Raw genomic sequence first — 25679 nt, 5'->3', positions numbered from 1 at the left:
TGCTTAGACCAATATGCTAGATGATGTAACATGCCTACCTTGACATTTAGTCATGTTTATATATGTGATATATGCTTAGTTTATCATGCGATGATAGATTTAGGTGAACTTAAATAAACATAAGGCGCTTGTTAGACAATCTAGTATAGTGAAATTGTTTCATAACCTTAATAATAATATTATGAATACAATCATGAGATTCTCGTGTTTATGAAACACGTAATTGAATATGAATTTTTGATATGAGAGAGAGGATGATTCTGTCAACAACAAATTTCTATCTGTAAGAAAGGGTTATTAAGTGACGCCTCTTGACAATGCTCCACCCGATCTGGGAATCATCTGATTATTGATTATTGATTTGAAATATTTAATTTAAAAGGAAGAATCTCTTTATAATATGATTATGATTATAACGTAATATAATCCCTCTAAAATTAAATAATATCAAGTAGTAATTGGCCAATGATACAAAGGGCTTGTGTCGGTCATAGCCTTCCAACATGATAGAAAAGTAGTTCTTATTTTTAAATCATTGTCGGTTCGTGCTACAGCCGAGGGCTTTGATTTCGAAATAAGAAATACTTGTCTATTACATAGAGATGTGTACATTGAATAAGAATCTAAAGGTCGGTACGTGCCACAGCCGTGGGCCTTTGGGGACTGATTCAATTGTACGGAATGTTGGGTTAGACTTGACTTAGAATATTGAGTTTGTCGTGCCACAGCCGTGACTCAATTATTCAAGAGGCTAAAGTTTGATTAGGGAATAACATAAGATGTAATTGACAAGAGTTGTCTGCCTATTGAACATTATATGGCGGTTCGTGCTACAGCCGGGGTTGTGTAATGGAATGTAGGATCCCTATTCCCACTAGCATTATGAATGCTTAATTTTTTCATGTAGGGGGTTGAATAAATTAGATAAACTAGTGGGAGCCACTTATAAATAAAGACCCGATTCATATAGTGTTTTTAAAATGAAATTGAATATTTGCTAAGTGTTGTTACAATATACATTATGTCTTCTATACTATCACTCAGGAGCATACTGGATGCTCACAAGTTGACTGGTCCTAATTATGCTGACTGGCTTCGAAACTTGAGAATTGTTCTCAGGATTGAGAAGCTGGAATACATGATTGACTCACCTAAGCCTACTGAACCTGCTAGTGATGCACATAATGATGAACATGTTGTGTATCGTAAGTGGGTAGATGATGCAAATGTTGCTCAATGCATCATGCTAGCTTCCATGAACATTGAGCTACAGAAGCAACATGAGCATATGGATGCTCACACTATCCTCATGCATCTACAAGAGTTGTATGATGTGGCAGGGAGGACAGCTCGATATGAGATATCGAAGGAGCTGTTCGGTTGTAGGATGTCTGAGGGATCATCTGTGAATGACCATGTACTTAAGATGATCAATTTGATTGAACGTCTTGGACAACTTGGTTTTGCCATGGATGGGGAGCTGAGCCAAGACTTGGTCGTGCAATCGCTTCCGAGTTCGTTCTCGCAGTTTGTTGTGAACTTTCACAAGAATAAGTTGGATGTCAGCCTGCCTGAACTCCACAACATGTTGAAAACTGCGGAATCGAATTTTCCCCCTAAGAAGAGTTCTGTTCTTGTAATTGGTGAATGTTCCAATCCTAAGAAAATGAAGAGGAACCCTTCCAAGAAGAAGAAAGGATGTGAGAAAATGCCGGTTCCACCAAAAGCTGAAGACCCCAAGAGCAAAGTTGTTTGCTTTCACTATAACAAGGTGGGGCACTGGAAGAGGAACTGCAAGGTTTACCTTGCAGAATTGAAGAAGAAGAAGGGTAGTGAGAGTACCGCTTCTGATTCAGGTATGTTCATGATAGAAGTGAATATGTCAATAAATCAAATTTCTACTTGGGTATTAGATACCGCCTGTGGTTCTCATATCTGCAATTTGTTGCAGGGACTAAGGAGAAGTAGGACTCTTGAGAAAGAGGAGGTGATTCTACTGATGGGAAATGGAGCAAGAGTTGCTGCTAAAGATGTAGAATCATTTCATTTACATATGCCTACGGGCAAGACTATTGTTTTAAATAATTGTTATTTTGTTCCCTCGATTGTGAGGAATATTATTTCTATTCCCATGTTAGACTTGGATGGATTTTCATTTATTATTGAGAATAATGAATGTTCTATTCTTAGAGATAATATTCTTTATGGACGTGGTACTTTAAATAATGGTCTGTATGAATGTGACATAATTTACTTCAGATTGAACAAACTAATAAAAAAAAGGGATGATGAAAATCTCACTTCATTGTGGCACTGCAGTCTCCATTTAGTAGACATGGAGAGAGGGCTGCAAATTTGCTAGGAATGGTACACACAGATGTATGTGGACCAATGTCTACGCATGCCATGGGTGGATTTTCATACTTCATGACTTTCATGGATAATAGATCTAGATTCGGATATGTGTTTGATGAAACACAAGTCTGAAGCCTTTAAAAAGTTCAAAGAGTATAAGTATGAAGTGGAGAAATAAACCAAATATAGTATTATAATTCTTCGATTAGATCGAGGTGGTGAATACTTGAATGAGAGTTTCTGGATTATCTCAAAGTAAATGGTATAGTCTCCCAGTGGACGCCTCTAGATTGGTATCTGAAAGGAGAAATCGAACTTTGTTAGACATAGTTCGGTCCATGATGAGATATACAAATCTTCCAGTATTTCTATGGGGTTATGCATTGGAAACCTCAGCATATTTACTAAATAAGGTGCCTTCCAAATCTGTTCCTCAAACTCCGTATGAGATATGGAAAGAAAGGAAACCGAGTCCTAAACACGTTAAGATTTGGGGATGTCCAGCTTATGTCAAGTAAGTTGACCCAGATAAGCTGGAATATCGATTCATATAATGTAGTTTTGTGGGATATCCTAAAGAGACTTTAGGGTATTACTTTTACACCGATCATCGGGTGTTTGTCTCCAGACATGCTACCTTCTTGGAAAAGGAGTTTATCCTTGAAGGAAACAGTGGGAGCAAAATTGAACTTGATAAAGTTCAAGAAACACAAACTACTACGGATCAAGTGGAAACACCTGTTCTGACTGAACAACCTTCTGTGGAACAACCCATTCGTAGGTCAGGGAGAGTGTCTCGCCAACCTGAGAGGTAATATGGCCTTGTCATTGAGAATGACAATGAGTTGTCGATCATTGATAATGATGACCCTGTGACCTATAATGAGGCTATGAGTAGTGTTGACTCAGAGAAATGGCATTGTGCCATGAAATCCGGAATGAACTCTATGTATACGGGATACAAAAGAATGATTAGAGCAGATGGCCAGGTGGAGACCTTTAAGGCCAGGCTTGTGGCAAAAGAATTCAAACAAAGGCAATGGATTGACTTTGATGAAACCTTTTACCTGTAGCCCTGTTATAATCAGTTCGGATTTTGCTTGCGAATGCTGCTTACTACGACTATGAGATCTGGCAAATAGCGAGATGGTTTTCTTTCCAAGAGAAATGAAAACCTAGTGTGTAAGCTGCTGCGAACCATATGTGGTTTAAAGCAAGCTTCTCGTAGATGGAACATCCATTTTGATGAGACAATCAAAGAGTTTGGTTTTATGAAAAACGTAGATGAACCATGTGTCTACGAAAGGGTTAGTGGGAGCGCGATAACATTTCTTGTGTTGTATTGAAATAGAGTTGACACACATAACAACATAGCAGACCCACTCACAAAGCTACTTTATGAAAGTAACTTTGATCGTCATAAAGACTAGATGGGTATTAGATACCAGAGTGATTGGCTTTAGTACAAGTGGGAGATTGAAAGGAATATGTCCTAAGTCCAATCATGTATTAGGATTTAGGAATCACTTTTATGTAATCTGTTTTGATTTCATTGATATTAATAAAAGACTTGTTTTGTTTTTATTACGGGCTCTATCTATTTAAGTGTTTAAATAAGATATACCATAGTTTAGAGTAAAGCTTTTATGGATTATGATGAGATCATAATAGTGAGACCTAAAAGATGATAACTCTAAACTTAAATAGTTCCTGGTCATAGGATTACTAACTGGTAATTAATAATCCGCAAAGATCGGTACATACTATGCTTGCTTCATTTTGAAGGATGTCTGTTCTCATAGATATTTGTGTGGTGACACTATAGCTAGTATGTAGGTGCTTATTATAGAATAAGTTCACTGAACATGACTCGCACAGCTGAACAACTGATAGAGTTCACTCACGTGTCAGCAGTTGTTCACATAGTGATAGTTGTACAAGTATCCTTAGACTTGAGGTCATCATAGTCATCTTGTGTACACTGAACTATGTTTTGGTTTAGTTCTTAGTCTCCAGGGACAATTATTAGGGCTCTACTGGGTATAGGAATTTGTACACGAAGATAGTGTATGATCAAGAAAGGATCTACCCCTTCCCAGTGAAGGAAGCGAATGTTCAAGGCTGATCCACTTATGCTAGTTCAGGAATCTCTGGCCATAGTGAATGAAATTAGAAAGGAGTTTCTAATTTGTATAGAACTAAGCATAGTAAATGGTAAGCAAGTGATTAAATTAGATAGGCTTGACACGAGATCCATGCCTTGTATTTAATCAGGACATTATAGGGTAGAAGGAGTTTATTGTACGGTAACTATTCACTGAATAGGTTCTTGGTATTCTAAGCAGTGAATTCGTATTATCCGGATAGTCGCGATATGCTGAGAAGTATCCCTCACGATGTAGAATAAATATGATTAATTAATTAATCATATTTAATAAATTAGAAAATTTATATAAATAATGATAAAATAGTTTTATTATTATTTATTTCTACTACCGGCTTAATATTGAACCTACAGGGTCACACCATAAAAAGAGAATGATTTAATGGTGGAGGAATTAATTAATAATGGCTGATAATTATTTATTTATGAAATAAATAATTAATTGGCAAATTTAATAATTGATTAAATGAGATTTAATTGATTATAAATTAATTAAGAAAAGTTCTTAATATTATTAATTAAGAATTTAATTTTTGGAAATTAAATCAAGAGAGAGAATTATTTCTAAAGTGTTTAGAAAAAAGGATTAATAATTAAAAGGTGTTTTAATTATTAATGAGAATAATAAATGGGTTAATAATAATAATATTTTATGGGAAAATTTCAGCTGAAAATTTTGCCTATAAATATACTATTATAAACCCTATTTTTATTCTAACCCGAACCCAAAAAATTTAGAAAAACCTAATTCTCTCCACCTCCTCCTTAACGTCGTTTTCTTGGTGGATACCGGTGGAGTGCTTCACGTTTGAGGAACAGCTGCTAAGGATCTCCGATCGTTGCTTTTGGATCGCTATTAAAGGTTAGTAATCGATTTATATGTTTTAATCACGATTTATATGCTTTTATTTGGATTTTGTATGTGTAAAAGTGTTTTACCATGCCTCCGCTGCGATTAAAAATCCAACACTTCGGTACTTAAGTTCTGATATCCATCTTCTGATAATTATCTCCTGATAATATAAATACTTATATCCTTAAGTCCTGACTTCCAGTAAGTACTGATTTATCCTGTTTAAGTAAGATCTGAAAACTAAACATAAATCACAATAGCCATGACATTATCAAATATATCTAACAATCTCCCCCAACTTGTAAATTAGAATAATATACAAGTTTAACAGATATTTGATGATGTCAAAAACATTAAGTACAAATGCATGAGAATTTGACTAGATAACTACAGCTTACAGTCCTTAAAGCTTTACCAATCTTTAACTTGTGATAACAACTTCAGTCTGTATTCATATCAGAATTTAAGCAGTTGTAGATCTTGACTTGGCTTCATCTTCTGATCTCTCTGATATCAGGAGTTGTTCTGAGATAGTTCTTCAACAAACATCTCTCAGCATATCTGAGTTCATCAATCATCCTCCTTTTAGCATCTTTAAGTTCTGCAGAATCTTCACCAGTTTGAAAGATTGTAGCCCTAAGATCATTAATTTTAGCTTTCTTTATGTCCTGATCCAGTCTGATCAAATATGCCTTGTCAGACTCAAGATTGAATTCCACAGCCCTATAACCCAGAAAGGTAGTTATAATCTTAGCAGAATTGGGCTTTATCTCAACAATATCACCCTTATGATCTCTGTACTTTGGAAGATATGAGCTGTCAGACTTAATAGAATAAAGCTTTTTCTGTTTCTGAATTTGACTCTTCAAAAAGTTTGCAGCACTTTCTGTTATTTTGTCATTCACTTGAAGTAAGAATAATACATGTTCCAGCTCTTCAAAATACTTCAGTGGAATGGCATTTTCCCTTATATGATAAACCCTACCATCTGTCATGAAGTACAACAAGATGTGTTCTTTCAAGTAGGTATGGTAAACCATTTGTACAGATTCCAGTTGATTCAATCTTTCAGGAGTTGATCCAATACCGGGTTCACTTAAGGAAGTTGGATCATTGGTAGTGTTCTGTATTCTTCTTTCATCAGCACTTCCCAATCCAGTTTTATCTCTTGCTTCCTTTCCAGTAACCACTCTTCCTTCAAAACCACTTGCAGCAGTCTTCAAAGGTTGAGTCTGTTTGGCTTTAGTGAATACTGGTAGGAGTGTCTTTAATTTATCGGAACTAACTATTTCTTGACTCTGAACAACTTGAGCCATGTCAGAGGTTGTCTTAAAAACTTTTCTTGAAGTCAGAGCAAGATCAGCATCTTCATCAGTAATTTCTTCATTCACAGGAGGCACATAAACCTTGATAGGTTCACCAACTTTCTCTTTGCCCTTGGACCTTGGATCTATCTGCAGTTGTGATTTAGCCATGGTTGCTTCAGGATTTGTCCTTTCTTTTATCACAATGCCTTTGAGTTTTGGAAGTTTCTTTTTATCAGAAGCTTCAGCTTTAGATTTGACTTTTTCTGATTTAAGTCTAGCTTCTTCTTCCATCAGACTCTCCAAGTCCATTCCTGGATTTTCCTTAAGAAATAACTGTCTTGATATTTCTTCATCAAGATCTAAAAGTTCATCAGAACTTATCCTTTTACCAGTAGCAGAAGTAATTCTTTTTCCAGCATCAGAACTTGTCCTGTGACTTGTGATTTCAGCTTTTCTTGATGAGAAACCTCTACCTTGACTATGACCTCCACCCATTCCAGAGTTTCCCTGGTCATCTTTTTCATCATTCTTCCCCTTCAGTGTCTTATCAGTTTTGCATTTGGACTTAATTACTTTCTCCCCCTTTTTGGCATCAGCAGGTAACATAAGAGAGACAAGCAATTCCACTGAGGCTTGGATTTCATCAAGTTGAGATTGCTGAGAAGCTTGATTTTTCAAAATATCATCAATCTGAGATTGTTATTTCTCTTGAGTCTTCTCAATATAAGCAACTCTGTCAAAGGTAGGTTGGAAGAATTTTTTCTTGTCAATTTTCTGAACTTGGTCTTGCTTGATTAATTCTTCCTGAATTTTATGTATCTCTGCATGAGTAGTTGAATGGAGACCTTGCAGATGTTTAGTACTCAATGCAGTGACTCGAAGCTGTGTTTTGAAATCATCAGTAATTAACATCTCATCAGCTTTTGTCAAGTGCTCAGCAAGACTCTTTGCAGATGGAACACAGGTAACTGAATTCCATTCCCTAGTCCACTCCTGTCCTGCAGGAGTTTCACTCCAAGGCACTGGTGCTTCTCTTGTAACAAACTTCTTAACTAGTTCACTTTTGTGAACAATTTGCTGAGGTGCATGTCCTGAAGGACCTGCTTCATCAGCATCTGCATTTGGAGTAGCATCACCAGTATCTCCAGCATTTGCAGCATCAGAACTTACAGAATCAGCATCTTCTGATAAAACAACAGTATGAGAAGCAATTGAGGCTTCAGCATCATCCTCTGAGTGCTGATCTGGTTCCAAGTTCTGATCAACAGCCATATCCTGATGCTCACCTACATTCTGATCACCAACATCTAGATGCAGAGAAGGTGTAGTAGATAATTCTGGAGTTTGAGTAGCATCAGTGACAGGTGTTGTTGATGGATGAATTGTTGTTGGAGCTTTTAAGTAAAGTACTTCAGGCACAACCAGGTTCTGAACATGAGATACAGTCTTTTGAACAGGAGACACAGATGGTGTGTTTTCCATTTCAGTAGCAGCTTCCTGAGGTGGAGTTAATGGAGAAGCAGTGGCTTTAGCAGATTCTGGTTCTTGTGAGATCAAAGATTCCTGATCTCCTTCCTTAGCTGCTGCTTCCTCATCATCTGAAACTGGCCTTTTAGCTCTCTGTTTCTTGTATCTCTTTGAAGGTGGGGATTCCTTGGGAGGTTCAGCAGAAGTCATTCTTCTAAGCCTTTTAAGAAGCTTAGATCCCCCAATTTCAGAATCCTTCTGAGAAGGAACTTTCTCAGCTTCTTTAACAACAGGTTCTGAGAAAGAAACCTGTTCCTTACTATCAGACTCATCTTTCAGAACAATCCTCCTTCTCTTCTGTGGTGTTTGAGAAACAGTCTTTGTCCTCTTGGGCTTGGAAGATGAAGGTTTCACAGTAGGTGCTGAGGATGAAGGTTGAGCTGTCTGTGAAGTTGAGAGATATGATTTGAGATATGTTCTAAGGGAAGGTTGAGAAATTGATGTATGAGTGGTATGTTCTGATGGTTGCTATGGTGTTTGGGTTGTGGTGGTGGGTTGGACATCAGGATAAACAGATCTATAGGTTTGAGGATCAGCATTTACCAAGATCTATTTTACAGACTGAGGAATCTGTAAAGGTCTAACCACCTTTTTCTTAAGGTCAGCATTTACCAAGTCATTAAAGGCTCGTTTTGTAATTTTGAATGATGAAGTTAAGGTACTGGCTAGTTGAGGGGGATCAGTACAGCAAAAGTTATATATAAACTGACAGAATCTAGCAAAATAAACTACATTTCTATCTTCTGTCATCCTATCCCCTATGAAACCTATCACAGCACTTGCAAAATCAAAATGAGTTTGGTTAATGATAGCATACCCGATGTGCTGACTCATTATAGGAATGGCATCAAAGTTGGAACACTTATTCCCAAAAGCTTTAGTGATGTAGTCGAAGAAGAAGCTCCATTCCTTTCTGATATGAGCCTGTTTCAACTGCCCAAGCTTAGCCAAACTCTGCTCATACCCCAAACTGGCCATTAACTCTTGAAGAGCTGATTCCTCCGGGGTTGAAAAAGTACATCCTTCTGGTAAATGTAGGGCCTTGCGAATTGTACCAGGAGTTACCACATGTGTAGAATCATCCACTTCGAAAACAATACTGGGAGTACCATTCGTACCACCATTATCAAAGTGCCCAGTCCGCCAAAACGTCAGAACTTGTTGGCTTGAAAAGACTGAAGGCTGGGTCAATGCATACCCAATTTCATTGTGTGTAAGAAGATCTTGCACAAAATACAACTCAGATGGAGCTTCAGCATGATCGAGAATTTCAGCATAGTTATTTGGAACGAACTTAGCTCCATCAATGATCAAATCCTTAGGTGCCATGAGAAAAATCGAAAATTAAGAGTTGCCTGTTAGGTGTTTGAGAAAATGTCTGTATGAAAAACCAACGTCAGGAGATGAAAGAGAGTAAAAGCAAAGAAAGAGAGATAAAGTGTAAAAGTAAATAAAAGATTGGAAAATCTTCTCTCTGTCTTACTTATACTTGGAAAAAAAATATAATCGTTGGACACCTGTCAGACATGCAGTAATAATGAATAGTTAATGGGCACGGGGAAACAATAATCATTACTTACCCACTTGCAGTTTTTCAAGGAAAAACCGTTCCACTTACCCAGTAATTCTGTTAGGAATATATGTGCATTAGTTTGATGATATGTTTAACAAAACACTTAAGTAGAAGTTTTGTGTTTGTAGCCTCAACGGATAAGACCATTTTGGCTATCCGTTGATGGTGCAGCTTTACTTAGAAATAAGTCTAGTGTTGTAGCACATTTCAGTCTCTGTATTTAAGATATAATTCTTAGAAGTTGAGAGAAAATATAAGTCATGTTGACTACTAAAAGATATGCAAATAGGAAGGCCAATTGTAAATATTTCATGCCTTGTAATTTTGTATAAATGAAGTGGTATCAACGGATGTCTTAAAGACCTTCAACGGATGAGAAACAAAGCTTCAACGGATGTCTCTAAAGCTTCAACGGATAGAGCTTCAACTGCTAACACATCAACGGATAAAGCCATCAATGGATGAAGGCTTCAACGGATGTTCTGTTAAATAGCAGTTGATAAGTGGTAGTTGTAACAGCAGACAGAGGCACATGGGTTGACTGAGATAACTGAAATGTGGAAGCCTAATTTCAGGAACATCAGAAAAAGCAGCCGTTCTACTCTAGTACAAAGAGGCAATAGTCAACAAAGTACTTGAGTGATATGGAGAAGAAACAAGTGGAGAACTTATTTTATTATTGTATTTTTATCTTTGTCTTCACTTGTACACTTGGTGATATATAAACCAAGTAGCAGCTAGTAATTAGATAAGAATTTTTCCAGTGTTGTTTAGAAAAATCTTGAGAGAAAAATTATCTAGTTTGTACTAGGATGCAGCTGTGATCAACATATTGAATCACAGATTTTCTGAAATACCATCTCTGGTGGAACAACAAATCCACCAGAAAAGTTTTTAAGGTCTGTTGTGTTCTTTACATTAGTGCTTGAATATATATCTGTCTGTATTAGCTTAAAGCAATTCACACACTTGTTTATCTTGAATACAAAACCTTTAAAACTGCTCAAAATAAGTAAAAGTTTTGAGATTTACATTCAACCCCCCCTTCTATAAATCTCATTGTTAGTCCACTAGGAATAACAATTGGTATCAGAGCAAGCTCTTGACACACAAAGAGTTTAAAGGTCTTGGAAACTAACAAAGATGAGTAAGAAGGATATTGGAGTAAAAATCCCAGTTCTTGACAAAGACAGTTATCACCATTGGAAGGTGAAAATGCACCTTCATCTACTCTCCCAAGATGAAGGTTATGTAAACTGCATTGAGAATGGTCCTCACATTCCCCACAAAGTAGCCACAGTTGCTACGGCCACAATTGCTGTTGGTCAATCCATTCCAAAACCTAGAGCAGAATGGACAATGGAAGACACAGAAGAAGTCCACAAGGATAAGAAGGCTATGAACATTTTGTTTAATGGTCTTGACAAGGATATGTTTGATAATGTGATAAATTGCACAACTGTCAAAGAGGTTTGGGACACAGTTCAACTACTGTGTGAAGGTACAGAACAAGTAAAAGAAAACAAAATGCAGCTTCTCATTCAACAGTATGAGTATTTTCATTTTGAAGAAAATGAATCTTTAAATGACACATTCAATAGATTCCAAAAGCTGTTGAATGGACTGAAGCTGTATGGTAGAGTGTACCAGGTGAAGGATTCAAATCTTAAATTTTTAAGATCCTTGCCAAAGGAATGGAAACCCATAACTGTCTCCTTGAGAAACTCTCAAGATTATAAGGACTTCACTCTTGAAAGATTATATGGAATCTTGAAGACTTATGAACTAGAGCTGGAACAGGATGAGGTATTGGAGAAGGGAAGAAAGAAAGGAGGTTCAGTTGCCTTGGTAGCTGAAAACGAGAAAGAATGCAGACAAGAAACTGTGAGATCTACATCAAACTCCAAAGATGGCACAAGCAAATCAGAATCAAGCAAGGGTAAGGAGCAAGTTGCTGAAAATGAAGACAACTTCAGCCAAGATGACTCTGATGGTATTGATGAGCATCTTGCATTTCTGTCCAGGAGATTTGCAAAGATGAAATTTAGGAAAAACACTAGAGCCACTAAACCTCATAAGAACATGGTGGACAAATCCAAGTTCAAGTGTTTCAATTATGGTATAAGTGGACACTTTGCAAGTGAGTGCAGAAAGCCAACTTCTGAAAAGAAGAAATTTGACCAAGTAGATTACAAAAAGAAATATTTTGATCTGCTCAAGCAAAAGGAGAGGGCTTTCATTACTCAAGAAAAAGACTGGGCAGCTGATGGAGAAGAAGAGGATGAAGATGTGGAATATGTCAACTTGGCTCTCATGGCTGATTCTGAGGAAAATGAAGTTAGTTCATCAAGCAACCAGGTAATCACTACTGATTTAACATAACTTACTAAAGAAGAGTGCAATGATGCTTTTAATGACATGTCTACTGAACTGTATCATTTGCGTGTGTCTCTTAAATCTCTTGCCAAAGAAAATAGTAGGATTAAAGAGAACAATTTGTTTTTAAGTGATAGAAATGCTGTGTTAGAAGATAAGTTGATTGACCTAGAGAAAACTAAGCTATATTGTATATCTGTTGAAAATGAACTAGCTGAATCTGTTAAGAAAGTAGAAATACTTTCTAATCAATTAGAGAGAGAGCAAGAGGTGATTAAAGCCTGGAAGACATCTAGGGATGTTAGTGCTCAAATTGCCAAGGTCCAAGGAATTGAATCATTCTGTGAGACTGCCTGGGATAAAAACAAAAAGAAAATGGAATTAATTGATGGGCTGTCAACGGATGTGGAATCAACGGATGATGAAAATAATCCGTTGAAGGAAGAAAAGGAGCATCCGTTGAAGGTTCCTCAATTAAAATAGGCAGATGTTTCTAAAAGTGAAAATCTAAAGAAACTCAACAAAAAGTTTGGTTCAACTTCCAAGAACTTTGTCAAAGAAGAAGCAAGCACATCCAAAGATTTCAGCAAGGTGAATATAGGACACATGACCTTAGAACAGTTAAAGAATAGGCTCAAAGTGGTTGAGGATAAAAAGGAAACTAAAAGGAAATCTAATAGAAATGGGAAGGTAGGGGTTAACAAACATAACAATTACACACCTGATAAGTATGCTCCTAGAAAAGCTGTGTGCATTGTAGTAGTGTTAATCATCTATCTGCTAATTGCAAATCTATTAAGAAAACTCCCATACCTGTGCCCTCTTCCATGCCTAATATGTCTGCATCACCTCTGCATGCTATGCCTGTTATGTCTCAACAGAATCCTTATGCACATTTTGCAAACATGCCATATTTTAACAATCCTTATCTTGCTGCATTTAGTATGCCTCAAATGCCATACAATATGCCAATATGGAATAACATGCTTGCACAATCCATGCCTTATCAAATTCCAAATGTGCTAAATGATTCTGTGACTAACCCTACACCTCAACCAACTACATCTAAGATCAAGGTTGACTCAAAGTTACCTAAGTCTAAAGATGCAGGAGGAATGAAGTCTAGGAGAAAGGCTAACAAGAATGGACCCAAGGAAACTTGGGTACCAAAATCAACTTGATTGATTTTATGGTGTGCAGGGAAAAAGAAGAAATCTATGGTACTTGGACAGTGGCTGTTCAAGACACATGATAGGAGATTTCTCCCTACTCACTGAGTTTAAGGAGAGAGCTGGCCCTAGCATAACCTTTGGAGATGACAGCAAAGGGTTTACTATGGGATATGGCTTGATTTCAACAAGGAATGTCATCATTGATGAAGTTGCATTAGTTGATGGTCTCAAGCATAACTTACTGAGTATCAGTCAACTATGTGATAGAGGGAATACAATTTCCTTCAATTCAGAAGCCTGTGTTGTCACCAGCAAGAAAGACAACAAAGTGGTTCTAACTGGAGTTAGAAAAGGGAATGTGTACTTAGCTGACTTCAACTCTACAAATGCAGAATCTATTACTTGTCTCTTCAGCAAAGCGAGTCCAGTTGAAAGTTGGCTATGGCACAAGAAGCTATCCCATTTGAATTTCAAGACAATGAATGATCTAGTCAAAAAGGACTTAGTCAGAGGAATTCCTCTTGTTGAATTCTCAAGAGATGGTTTGTGTGATGCTTGTCAGAAAGGCAAACAAAGGAAAGCATCATTCAAAAAGAAGCTTGAAACAACAATTGATGAACCATTACAGTTGCTGCATATGGATTTGTTTGGACCAGTCAATGTATTGTCAATTGCAAGAAAAAGATATTGCTTAGTGATTGTAGATGATTTCTCAAAGTTTTCATGGGTCTATTTTCTTGGATCAAAGGATGAAGCAAGTGAAATCATTATCAATCACATCAGGCAAGTCAATAATCATCCTGACTTGAAGGTTAGGAATATCAGGAGTGACAATGGAACTGAGTTCAAGAATTTGTCAATAAGGCTGTTCTGTGAAGAAAATGGAATCATGCATGAGTTCTCAGCTCCAAGAACACCTCAGCAAAATGGGGTAGTTGAAAGAAAGAACAGATCTTTGATTGAGGCTGCCAGAACAATGCTTGAAGAATCAAAGTTACCCACATATTTCTGGGCTGAAGCTGTTAATTGTGCCTGCTACACTCAGAATATTTCTTTGATCAATCAAGCTAAAGGCATGACTCCTTATCAGTTGTTCAAGAGAAGAAAACCAACTCTAAACTTTCTTCATGTCTTTGGATGTAAATGCTTTATACTGAGGAATCAATCTGACCATAAAGGAAAGTTTGATGCAAAGGCTGATGAAGGGATATTTGTTGGTTACTCAGCTGGAAAATCTTATAGGGTCTACAATCTAAGAACCAACATTGTTATGGAATCTGTGCATGTTGTGTTTGATGATAAAAAGATTGATGGACTAACAGATGAGGGACACCATGAGAGACTCAAATTTGACAACATTGAGATATATTGTGATGATAGTGAAGAGGAGATTGATGGAGATGACACTTCAAAAGGGATTCAAAATTTGCCCTTGGATAATGCACAAAATTCTGCATCCGTTGATAGAGGCAATGCAGTATCCGTTGAAAGACATAGTGCATCATCCGTTGAAGTACAAAATGAAGCATCCGTTGATCATAGTTCATCAACGGATAATCGATTTACATCATCAGTTGATAGAACTCCAAATTCCCTGCAAAGAACCAACAACTCAGGGGGAGTTTCAACTAATCAACACTCTGTCTCACATCATGACAATACTGAGGCCACCTCATCTAGAGCACATCTTCCACCTCAAAGGAAATGGACCAAGAATCATCCCTTTGAACTGATCATTGGTGATACATCATCTAAAGTGCAAACAAGAAAAGCTACTCAAGATGAATGCCTGTATAGTAGTTTTCTATCTCAGGAGGAACCTAAGAAAGTGGAAGAAGCTTTATTGGATCCAGATTGGATATTAGCTATGCAGGAAGAGCTGAACCAATTTGAGAGAAACAAAGTTTGGAAGCTGGTACCCAAACCAAAGAACAAGAGTCCTATTGACACAAAATGGGTATTCAGAAACAAGATGGATGAAAATGGCATTGTCATAAAGAATAAAGCCAGATTGGTTGCTAAAGGCTATTCTCAACAAGAGGGAATAGATTTTGATGAAACATATGCTCCTGTTGCAAGACTTGAAGCCATCAGAATTTTTCTAGCCTATGCAGCCCATGCCAATTTCAAAGTCTATCAAATGGATGTCAAGAGTGCATTTCTAAATGGGAAATTGGAGGAAGAAGTCTATGTAAGTCAACCTCCAGGGTTTGAAGATCCAAATTTTCCAGACTATGTGTATTATCTGTTGAAAGCACTCTATGGACTGAAGCAAGCACCTAGAGCCTGGTATGAAACCCTATCAAAATTCCTTTTGGAGAATCACTTCACTAGAGGTACTGTTGATAAAACTCTCTTCTTTAGGAATGTTAATGGCTCTAGTATACTTGTTCAAATTTATGTAGATGACATAATATTTGGTTCTAAAGATAATAAACTTTGCAAAAAGTTTGCTAAGCTAATGCAAAGTAATTATGAAATGAGCCTGATGGGAGAACTAACCTATTTTCTTGGTTTACAAGTTAAACAAGTTAGTGATGGAATTTTCATTAGTCAAACTAAATATATTCATGATCTTTTAAAGAAGTTTGACTTAATGGAATGTTCATCTGCAAAAACTCCCATGGCCACTGTCACCAAACTTGAATTAAATAAGACTGAAAGGTCTGTGGACATTACAAGTTATAGAGGCATGGTTGGTTCACTTTTATATTTAACTACTAGCAGACCAGATATAATGTTTGCTACATGTCTGTGTGCTAGATTTCAAGCTAATCCTAGGGAGTCTCACTTAATTGCTATCAAGAGGATTTTCAGATATCTCAAGGGTACACCAAATTTAGGTATTTGGTATCCTAGAGAATCTGGCTTTGATCTAATTGGTTATTCAGATGCAGACTATGCAGGTTGCAAAATAGACAGGAAAAGTACAATAGGCTCCTGCCAATTCCTGGGAAACAAGCTTGTATCATGGTTTAGCAAAAAGCAAAATTCAGTCTCTTTTTCTACAGCTGAGGCTGAATACATTGCTGCTGGAAGTTGCTGCTCTCAAGTGTTATGGATGAGGAATCTACTCCTTGATTATGGACTTCATGTTGATAGAATTCCTATCTTTTGTGACAACACAAGTGCCATAGCCATAACAGAGAATCCTGTGCAGCACTCAAGGACCAAGCACATTGATATCAAGTACCACTTCATCAGAGAGCATGTCATGAATGGTACAGTGGAACTATATTTTGTTCCAAGTGAACAACAAATTGCAGACATATTTACCAAGCCACTTGATGAATCAACATTCACAAGATTGGTAAGTGAGCTAGGTATGCTTAATTACTCATAAAATTTATGTCCTTATTGCAATTTGAATTGAAGCCTGAAATGTATTAGTTGCTAGAACAAATTTGACTTTTTAACAAAGATTATTCCATCAACGGATATTTCCTATCCGTTGAAAGTCAAAATTGTTCTGTCAACGGATGTTCATTATCCGTTGAAAGACATATACATTTCTGGAATTTTTATCCGTCAACGGATAAAACTAAAGTACCTTTCAACGGATGACAGTTTACTTTATCCATTGAAATGTCACATCAGTCGATTCAGGTGTTTCACAGCCGTTGATTCTATTTTCTTAACCGTTGATACTCATACATACAGCTGTATGTATTTGTTTTAAAGGTAGTTTTTAGAATACTTACAGTTTATTCTTAAACGGCTGAAATTCACTAACATATATTTATTGTTTAATCTTTTATTTATGCTTTTTAATTTGAGAAAGTATATAAGCCCTTCTGATTTTTCATTTTTACTTTACGCTTTCTTGAAATTTCAAAGCTTTTACCATTTTCTCTCTACAAATCCTTCAAGTTATTCTCTGCAACTTCTACTTACAACAATGGCACCAGTAGTAAAAATTATGTCTCAATCTGGGTTCATCTATGAGAAGAACAATTTCATAGCTTTGGTAGCAAAGAATGAAGCCCACTCAGATTATCACAAAATGATGGACTTCATCAAAAACTGTAAACTTAACTATGCAATGCTGGAAGCCCCAACGATTTACTGTGAAGTAGTTGAGGAGATTTGGACATCTGCTGAGTTCAACTCCATAGATATGACCATCTCTTTCACTCTCAAAGGTAAAAATCACTGTGTTAACTGTGATGATTTACTAGCATGTTTTAAATTGCCTGAAAACAATGCCATGACACCACACACTGATAATGATGTATCCAGCATGTTAGATTCCATAGGTTATTCTCTTAACTCTGCTAGTTTAGGGAGTATTAAAAGAAAAGGCCTTAGGAAAGAATGGAGTTTTCTTGGGGATGCCTTTATCAAGGTTTTCTCTGGGAAAATTAGTAATTTTGATGCCATAACTTCATCTCTTGTTAATATGCTCTATATGCTTGTTTCTGATAGGTATTTTAACTTTAGCAATTATGTTATGCTAGAATTGGGTACTAGATTAGGTAACAAAGCTAATAGACCTAATAACATCTATTATGCTAGATTCTTTATGTTATTGGCTAACCATGTTGCTGAAGGTTTGGTCATAACCAATGAGAATAACAAACTCAAGTGCTGGGCACAAGAGAAAAGAGTTCTTGCAGATTTATTGAGAATGGATCTCAACAGCAGTGTACCATTGGTATATTTACCAATCATGGATGCACCTCAGGTAAGTGAGGTAATTGTTTCTACAACTCCTACTTCTTCCAACCCCTCTATTTCTTTATCTTCTAGTGTGCCTATGGAATCTGTGACAATGCCCCAACAGATTCCTACCAAGGTCACCAAAACTAAACTTTCAAAATCAAAGACAAAGAAAACCACCTCTGTTGTTTCTCAAAAGACAATAGTTGTAACACCTACCCTTAACCCTGAGGGGAGTGAACAGGGTGTGAGTGGTGAGGGGAGGGGTGAACATCAAAGAAACCCCCAAGATAAGGAAGGAGAGATAAGTGTTTCCCAAGCTAGCCAAACCACAGTTTCTCAAAAAGCTGTGGTGGTTGAAAAGGTTACTAGCACATCCCTAGCTGCATTCTCCCAAAAGGATGTAACTATTGAAAATAGTTCCCAACCAGGAACACAAATCAAACAAGGGAGGGACACAGAAGCCAAACACTCACCAACAAAAGCTTTTATTAGAAGAAAGAGTGCTAGAACCCAATCTTCTACACAGGGTGCACACACTGCACAGATACATCCATCTGTATTTATGCCTTCTCAAACTCAGTTTGATGTGGCTCCAACAAATGTGGAGTCGCAGCCCCATTCTCTCACAATTAACACACATCAATCACCACACACTTCGTCACCATATCTGGATGTGGATATGTTATTCCCATCAGTTCCTGATTCTCCCTCTTTACAACTCAGGGAGGAGCCCCACTCAAATACAGGTGATCATCATCTTTTAGATGATTTGTTGGATCACCCGCAAATTCTTTCAGATGTAATTGAAGGATCTGTGTCACCAAAACTCAAATCAATCCACACAGATTCAACAGTTATATCACTTTCAATTTCTACTTCTTTTCCTTCTTCAACGGATATCACTCATCCGTTGACAAGTGGTTGTTCTTCAACGGATAAGCTTAACAGCAGTTATCCGTTGATACCATCAGTGTCACCTTCAACGGCTATTCCATATCCGTTGATAGTCTCTACACACTCAACTGAAACAATTCCAAGTGTAGAAGACATGATTACTGTACAATCACTTTTAGGACTGAGGGAAGGGAGTGACAATTTGAGTGAGAGGCTGGGTTGCTCCCAGGCAAAAGGAGAGATTGAGAGCTCAAATAAGCATGCTATTTCTTCCAGCATGGCAAAAGTAAGTGAGAGGAGTACCACCTTAGTAGGTGAAGGTGAGGGTGTGAGGAGTGTGAGCCAGGGGGAGCCCCTGATGCAAGAATATAGAGAAAAAGAGAGAAAGGCAGGTACAGCAGATATAAGGGTGGATCCAGCCATTGCTAGTGAGTCAATGATTGTGGATGATGCTGAAAAGGAAAGACAATTTCAGTAACATTACAAAACTGTAATTGATAACATTTCCTTGGATGCTGACACTTTTACTCATCCTGTGTCAGCCTATCAGTTGTTGGCTGCTCAGGGCAATGAGGAGGCAGAAAAGACACTACATCTAGTACATACAACAGAATCTCTTCAAAGGGATAAAGCTGCTATTAACAAGATGCCTTCTACAGCTGGTGAGTCATCTGAGGAATTTGGAGTAAATTCTGATGATGATGACTCTGTTTCTTTTGATGGAAGCATGAACTTAGGGGGAGATGAAGGCCCTAGTTCTATTCCAAATTTACCTGAATGGGCCTTGACAAAGGAGTCTACATCAGGGCAATTCAATGTCTCCTTAGTCAAACAAATCAGTACTATCCAACAAGCCATTCAAAAAACTTCACATGCTGGTACCAAGGCAATCCTTACAGCTCACCTGGACTCACTGCATCTCATGAAGTTGTAGCAAGTAAGACAGAATCTGAGTGTGGATGAACTCAAGAAGGATATTGCTGACTTGAAATCCTACAATTCTGAAAAATTGGATTCAGTCATGCCCTATGGTACAATGAAGGACTTATTGTTGAGATTGAAAAAGGATTCAAATACTGAAAAGAGGCTGGCTAAGTTAGAAGACAGAGTCCAAGTTATTGAAAATTCTGTGGCCAGCATTCTTCACAACCAACAATCTCAAACAAGTCTACTTATGCAGCTGGCAAAGACACAAGGCTTGACCCCTCTCCTTGATGATAACAAAAAGGGGGAGAGAAAAAGGGAAGGGGAAGGAGAGCCATCTACAAAAATCCAGATATCTAAAGTGCTAGTTCCTACCATCACTACTTCTCCAATTATGCAAATCAAAGGAAAGCCTGATGGAATTGACCTAATCCAGCTAGCAGCAGCTGAAATTCAAGTGAAAGAGCAAAGGAGGAGAATTGATGAAAGGGTGCAACAAGTGTTTGGCTCAACACAAGATAAATCAATATCTGTGAAACATAGCACAAAGGTTGAACCAATCATTATGGAGCACAAGCCAGAAAGGAGGAATAAGGTTGGAGAGACTTCTTTCAAGAATCTAAAACCTATGGTTCTCAAGCCCAACACTAGATCCAGCAAGGACTCCACAAAGAACCCCCTAGACTTTGCTCATATGAAAGAAGTGGACTTTCCTCTTCCAAAGCCTGATGAAGACAAAGTTTTGGGTGCTAACATCATAAAGTACAAGGAGACCAAGGACATAGTTGAAAGAATGAAAATGGCCATTATCTTTAGAGAGGGAAAGAGTATCTGTGTGATGCAAGGACATCCCAAATTTCAAAAGGCCAAGAGGGAAGAAACCAAAAGGTTGAAGAAAGAAGCTGAAAAACTCAAGGCTGACAAAAGAGCACAAGCAAAGCTTGAACAACAGCTAAAATCAAGTCAAGTTGAAGGAGAGAAAGGAATTGAAGTCAGGGGTGAAGACAAGATTGCAAACCTAGATGAGGTTTTTGGGAGTATATTTGGTGAGAGTATGGAGGAAAGAGAGGAATGGCAGAAGGGAAACAGAAGAAAGGCCAAGGCACATAGAAGGAGTGAAGATAACACTGAAGAAACTAAATCAATATCTAAACCACTACCTTCCATACCTGAACCTTGTGTTGCTGATCCCACTATAAACATCCATGGTGAACTAATCATCCCAAAAGAGGAACCTATTGATTGGGACACCATCAAATTGCCTACCTTTTTAACCACTCTTCCACTACCAAAGAAACAGAAAAGAAAATCCAAATCTACACCTCCCCTAACCTCTAAGAAATTCACTCAAAAACAAAAACCTAAGCCTAAGCCACCCATTTCTAAAGATGATTATGTTCACATCTGTGACATAAAAGAAATTTCAGACATTGAACTCTATCTGGATGAGCTGGAGGATGTAAGAGGAATAGCTGCCTATAGACAGCTACCAGAGAGATTGGTGTTCAGATACAAAGGAGCTGGGGAAAGAACATGGCCTCTCTACAGGATTCTGAATGAAGGCTACTCTACCTTGATCAGAGTCTTTTCAGCCATACAAAAGGATTCTGGCTTTACCAGGACTGCCAAGACTGAAATTCTCAACAAGATTGCCAACATAAGGAAAACTTGGAGGGAGCCCAATGCTTTGCCCAGAACTTTACTTATTCAAGAAAGGGGAATTACAATCCACAAATCACCTCATTGGTTGATGGAATTTAGAGATGATAAAGGAGTCAGAAGATTTTTCAGACTTGAAGACCAACTCAAGATTACCAGCAATGAAACTCTCAAGGAAATGTAATCTAAGTTGGATATCAGTAATGAAGATGAAGCTGAATTCTACAGACAACTCCAACTCCAAATTGAGGAAAATGACAAAGGGCTAGGAAAGAAAACAAGGGAACAAAGAAGAAAAAGATGATTTGCTCAGACTAAAGGAGCACCCTTGGAAATTCTGTAAATCTTCAATTACCTCCTAGTACATACACTTTTGCAGCACTTTTAAATTTCTACTTAGTTTCAATTCATATATTTGTTAAGTGTTTTGTTATCATCAAGTTAACCCTGAATTTATGTCTACAATTCTTATAGACATAAATAGGGGGAGATTGTTAGGAATATATGTGCATTAGTTTGATGATATGTTTAACAAAACACTTAAGTAGAAGTTTAGTGTTTGTAGCCTCAACGGATAAGACCACTTTGGCTATCCGTTGATGGTGCAGCTTTACTTAGAAATAAGTCTAGTGTTGTAGCACATTTCAGTCTCTGTATTTAAGATATAATTCTTAGAAGTTGAGAGAAAATATAAGTCATGTTGACTACTAAAAGATATGCAAATAGGAAGGCCAATTGTAAATATTTCATGCCTTATAATTTTGTATAAATGAAGTGGTATCAACGGATGTCTTAAAGACCTTCAACGGATGAGAAACAAAGCTTCAACGGATGTCTCTAAAGCTTCAACGGATAGAGCTTCAACTGCTAACACATCAACGGATAAAGCCATCAACGGATGAAGGCTTCAACGGATGTTCTGTTAAATAGCAGTTGATAAGTGGTAGTTGTAACAGCAGACAGAGGCACATGGGTTGACTGAGATAACTGAAATGTGGAAGCCTAATTTCAGGAACATCAGAAAAAGCAGCCGTTCTACTCTAGTACAAAGAGGCAATAGTCAACAAAGTACTTGAGTGATATGGAGAAGAAACAAGTGGAGAACTTATTTTATTATTGTATTTTTATCTTTGTCTTCACTTGTACACTTGGTGATATATAAACCAAGTAGCAGCTAGTAATTAGATAAGAATTTTTCCAGTGCTTTTGATTTAAATTAAGTCCTGATCTTGCAATATCTGTACTTATTTACTTGATTTAATTTTGGTCATTCTCATACTTGAATCTCTTCTCAGAATATTGGTGTTGCAGTGAAACATAATTGAATAAGTGGGAACAGTTTCAATTTTGAATTAAAACTGATTTACCTCGATTAATGGAATTACTGGGTAAGTGGAACGGTTTTTCCTTGAAAAACTGCAAGTGGGTAAGTAATGATTACTGTTTTCCCGTGCCTATTAACTATTCATTATTACTGCATGTCTGACAGGTGTCCAACGGTTATTTTATTTTTAAGTATAAGTAAGAGAGAGAGAAGATTATAAAATCTTTTATTTACTTTTACACTTTATCTCTCTTTCTTTGCTTCTACTCTCTTTCATCTCCTGACGTTGTTTTTCATACAAACAATTTATCAAACACCTAACAGGCACTCTTAAATCTCAATTATTCTCATGGCATCTAAGGATTTGATCATTGATGGAGCCAAATTTGTTCCAAATAACTATGCTGCAATTCTTGATAATGCTGAAGCTCCGTTTGAGTTGCATTTTATGCAAGATCTTCATGCACACAGTGAAATTGGGTATGCATTGACCCAGCCTTCAGTCTTTTCGAGCCAACAAGTTCTGACGTTTTGGCGGACTGGGCACTTTGATAATGGTTGTGCAAATGGTACTCCCAGTATTGCTTTCGAAGTGGATGATTCTACACATGTGGTAACTCCTGGTACAATTCGCAAGGCCCTACATTTACCAGAAGGTTGTATTTTTTCAACCCCGGAGGAATCAGCTCTACAAGAGTTAATGGACAGTTTGGGATATGAAAAGAGTTTGGCAAAGCTTGGGCAGTTGAAAAGGGCTCGTATCAGAAAGGAATGGAGCTTCTTCTTCGACTGCATCACTAAAGCTTTTGGGAATAAGTGTTTCAACTTTGATGTCATCCCTATAATGAGTCAACACATCGGGTATGCTATCATTAACCAAACTCATTTTGATTTTGCAAATGATGTGATAGGTTTTATTGGGGATAGAATGACAGAGGATAGGAATGTAGTTTACTTTGCTAGATTCTGTCAGCTTATATATACATTTTGTTGTGCTGATGCCCCTCAACTAGCCAGTTCTTTATATCCACCATTTAAAATTGTAAAACGAGCCTTTAATGACTTGGTAAATGTTGATCTTAAGAAAACGGTGGTTAGACCTTTACAGATTCCTCAGTCTGTAAAACAGATCTTGGTAAATGTTGATCCTGAAACCTATAGATCTGATTATTCTGATGTACAACCCACCACCACCTCCCAAACACCACAACAACCATCAGAACATACCACTCATACTACTCAACCATCCCTCAGAACATATCTCAAATCATATCTCTCCACTTCACAGACAGCTCAACCCTCATCCTCAGCACCTACTGTGAAGCCTTCATCTTCCAAGCCTAAGAGGACAAAAACTGTTCCTCAAACACCTAAGAAGAGAAGGAGGATTGTTTTGAGAGATGAGTCTGATAGTGAGGAACAAGTTTCTACATCAGACCCTGTTATCAAAGAAGCTGAGAAAGTTTCTTCTCAGAAGGATTCTGGAATTGGGGAATCTAAGCTTCTCAAAAGGCTTAGAAAAATGACTTCTGTCGAACCTCCCAAGGAATCCCCATCTTCAAAGAGATACAAGAAACAGAGAGCAAAAAGGCCAGTTTCAGATGATGAGGAAGCAGCACCTAAGGAAGGAGATCAGGAATCTCTGATCTCACAAGAAAAGGAATCTGCTCAAACCCCTGCTTCTCCATTAACTCCAACTAATGAAGCAGCTACTGAAATGGCTAACACACCATCTGTGTCTCCTATTCATAAGACTGTATCTCCTGTTGATCCAGGCACAAGTGCTGAAATTGATATCCAGAACTTGGTTGTGCCTGAAGTGTTTTACTTAGAAGCTCCAACAACAACTAATCCATCAACAACACATGTTACTGATGCTGCTCAAACTCCAGAACTATCTACTACACCTTCTCTGAATCTAGATGCTGATAATCAGAATGTAGGTGAGCATCAGAATATGGCTGTTGATCAGAACTTGGAACTAGATCAGCAATTAGAGGATGATGCTGAAGCCTTAATTGCTTCTCATACTGTTGTTTTATCAGAAGATGCTAATTCTGAAAGTTCTGATGCTGCAAATGCTGGAGATACTGGTGATGTTGCTCCAAATGCAGATTTTGATGAAGCAGGTCCTTCAGGACATGTCCCTCAACAAACTGTTCTTAAATTTGAACTAGTTAAGAAGTTTATCATCAGAGAAGCACCAGTGCCTTGGAGTGAAACTCCTGCAGGACAGGAGTGGACTAAGGAATGGAACTCAGTTACCTGTATTCCATCTGCAAAGAATCTTGCTGAGCACTTGACAAAAGCTGATGAGATGTTAATGTTAGGTCACACACACACTGTAGAGGGGGTGAATACAGTGTATAGTACACTCAAATCGAACTTTAAGAACTTAAGTAACAGAAAACAAACTTTATTGAAACAATAAACTTTGTTACAGTATGGAACTGTTACCTCTCAGTGATGAACAAATATCACGAGAGCTGCTAGGGTTACAAAGAATAATAACTTCGATAATGATAACACTTATAGTGTAAACCCTATGCATGTGTTTATATACTACACAGTTACAAGATAATCGCTAATTGATATGGAATATAATTCTGCTTCCTAAAATATATCAATCAGATATCTTTTCTTCCAAGTATTCCATTCTTCACGGAATTCCTTCTTCATGCATATCTCTTCTTATGTTTATCTCGATCTTCTTTCCTTTAATCAGCTACTGTCCTTATCTGATTGTCCTTCAGCACTTAAGTTATGATATCTATCTTCTGATAATTATCTCCTGATAATATAAGCACTGATATCCTTAAGTCCTGACTTCCAGTATAAGTACTGATCATCAGTTAAGTACTGATTTATCCTGTTCACGTAAGATCTGAA

This window comes from Apium graveolens, chromosome 7 (assembly GCF_009905375.1).
Source record: "Apium graveolens cultivar Ventura chromosome 7, ASM990537v1, whole genome shotgun sequence".
Taxonomy (NCBI): Eukaryota; Viridiplantae; Streptophyta; class Magnoliopsida; order Apiales; family Apiaceae; genus Apium; species Apium graveolens.
Note: the sequence above shows the minus strand (reverse complement) of the source record.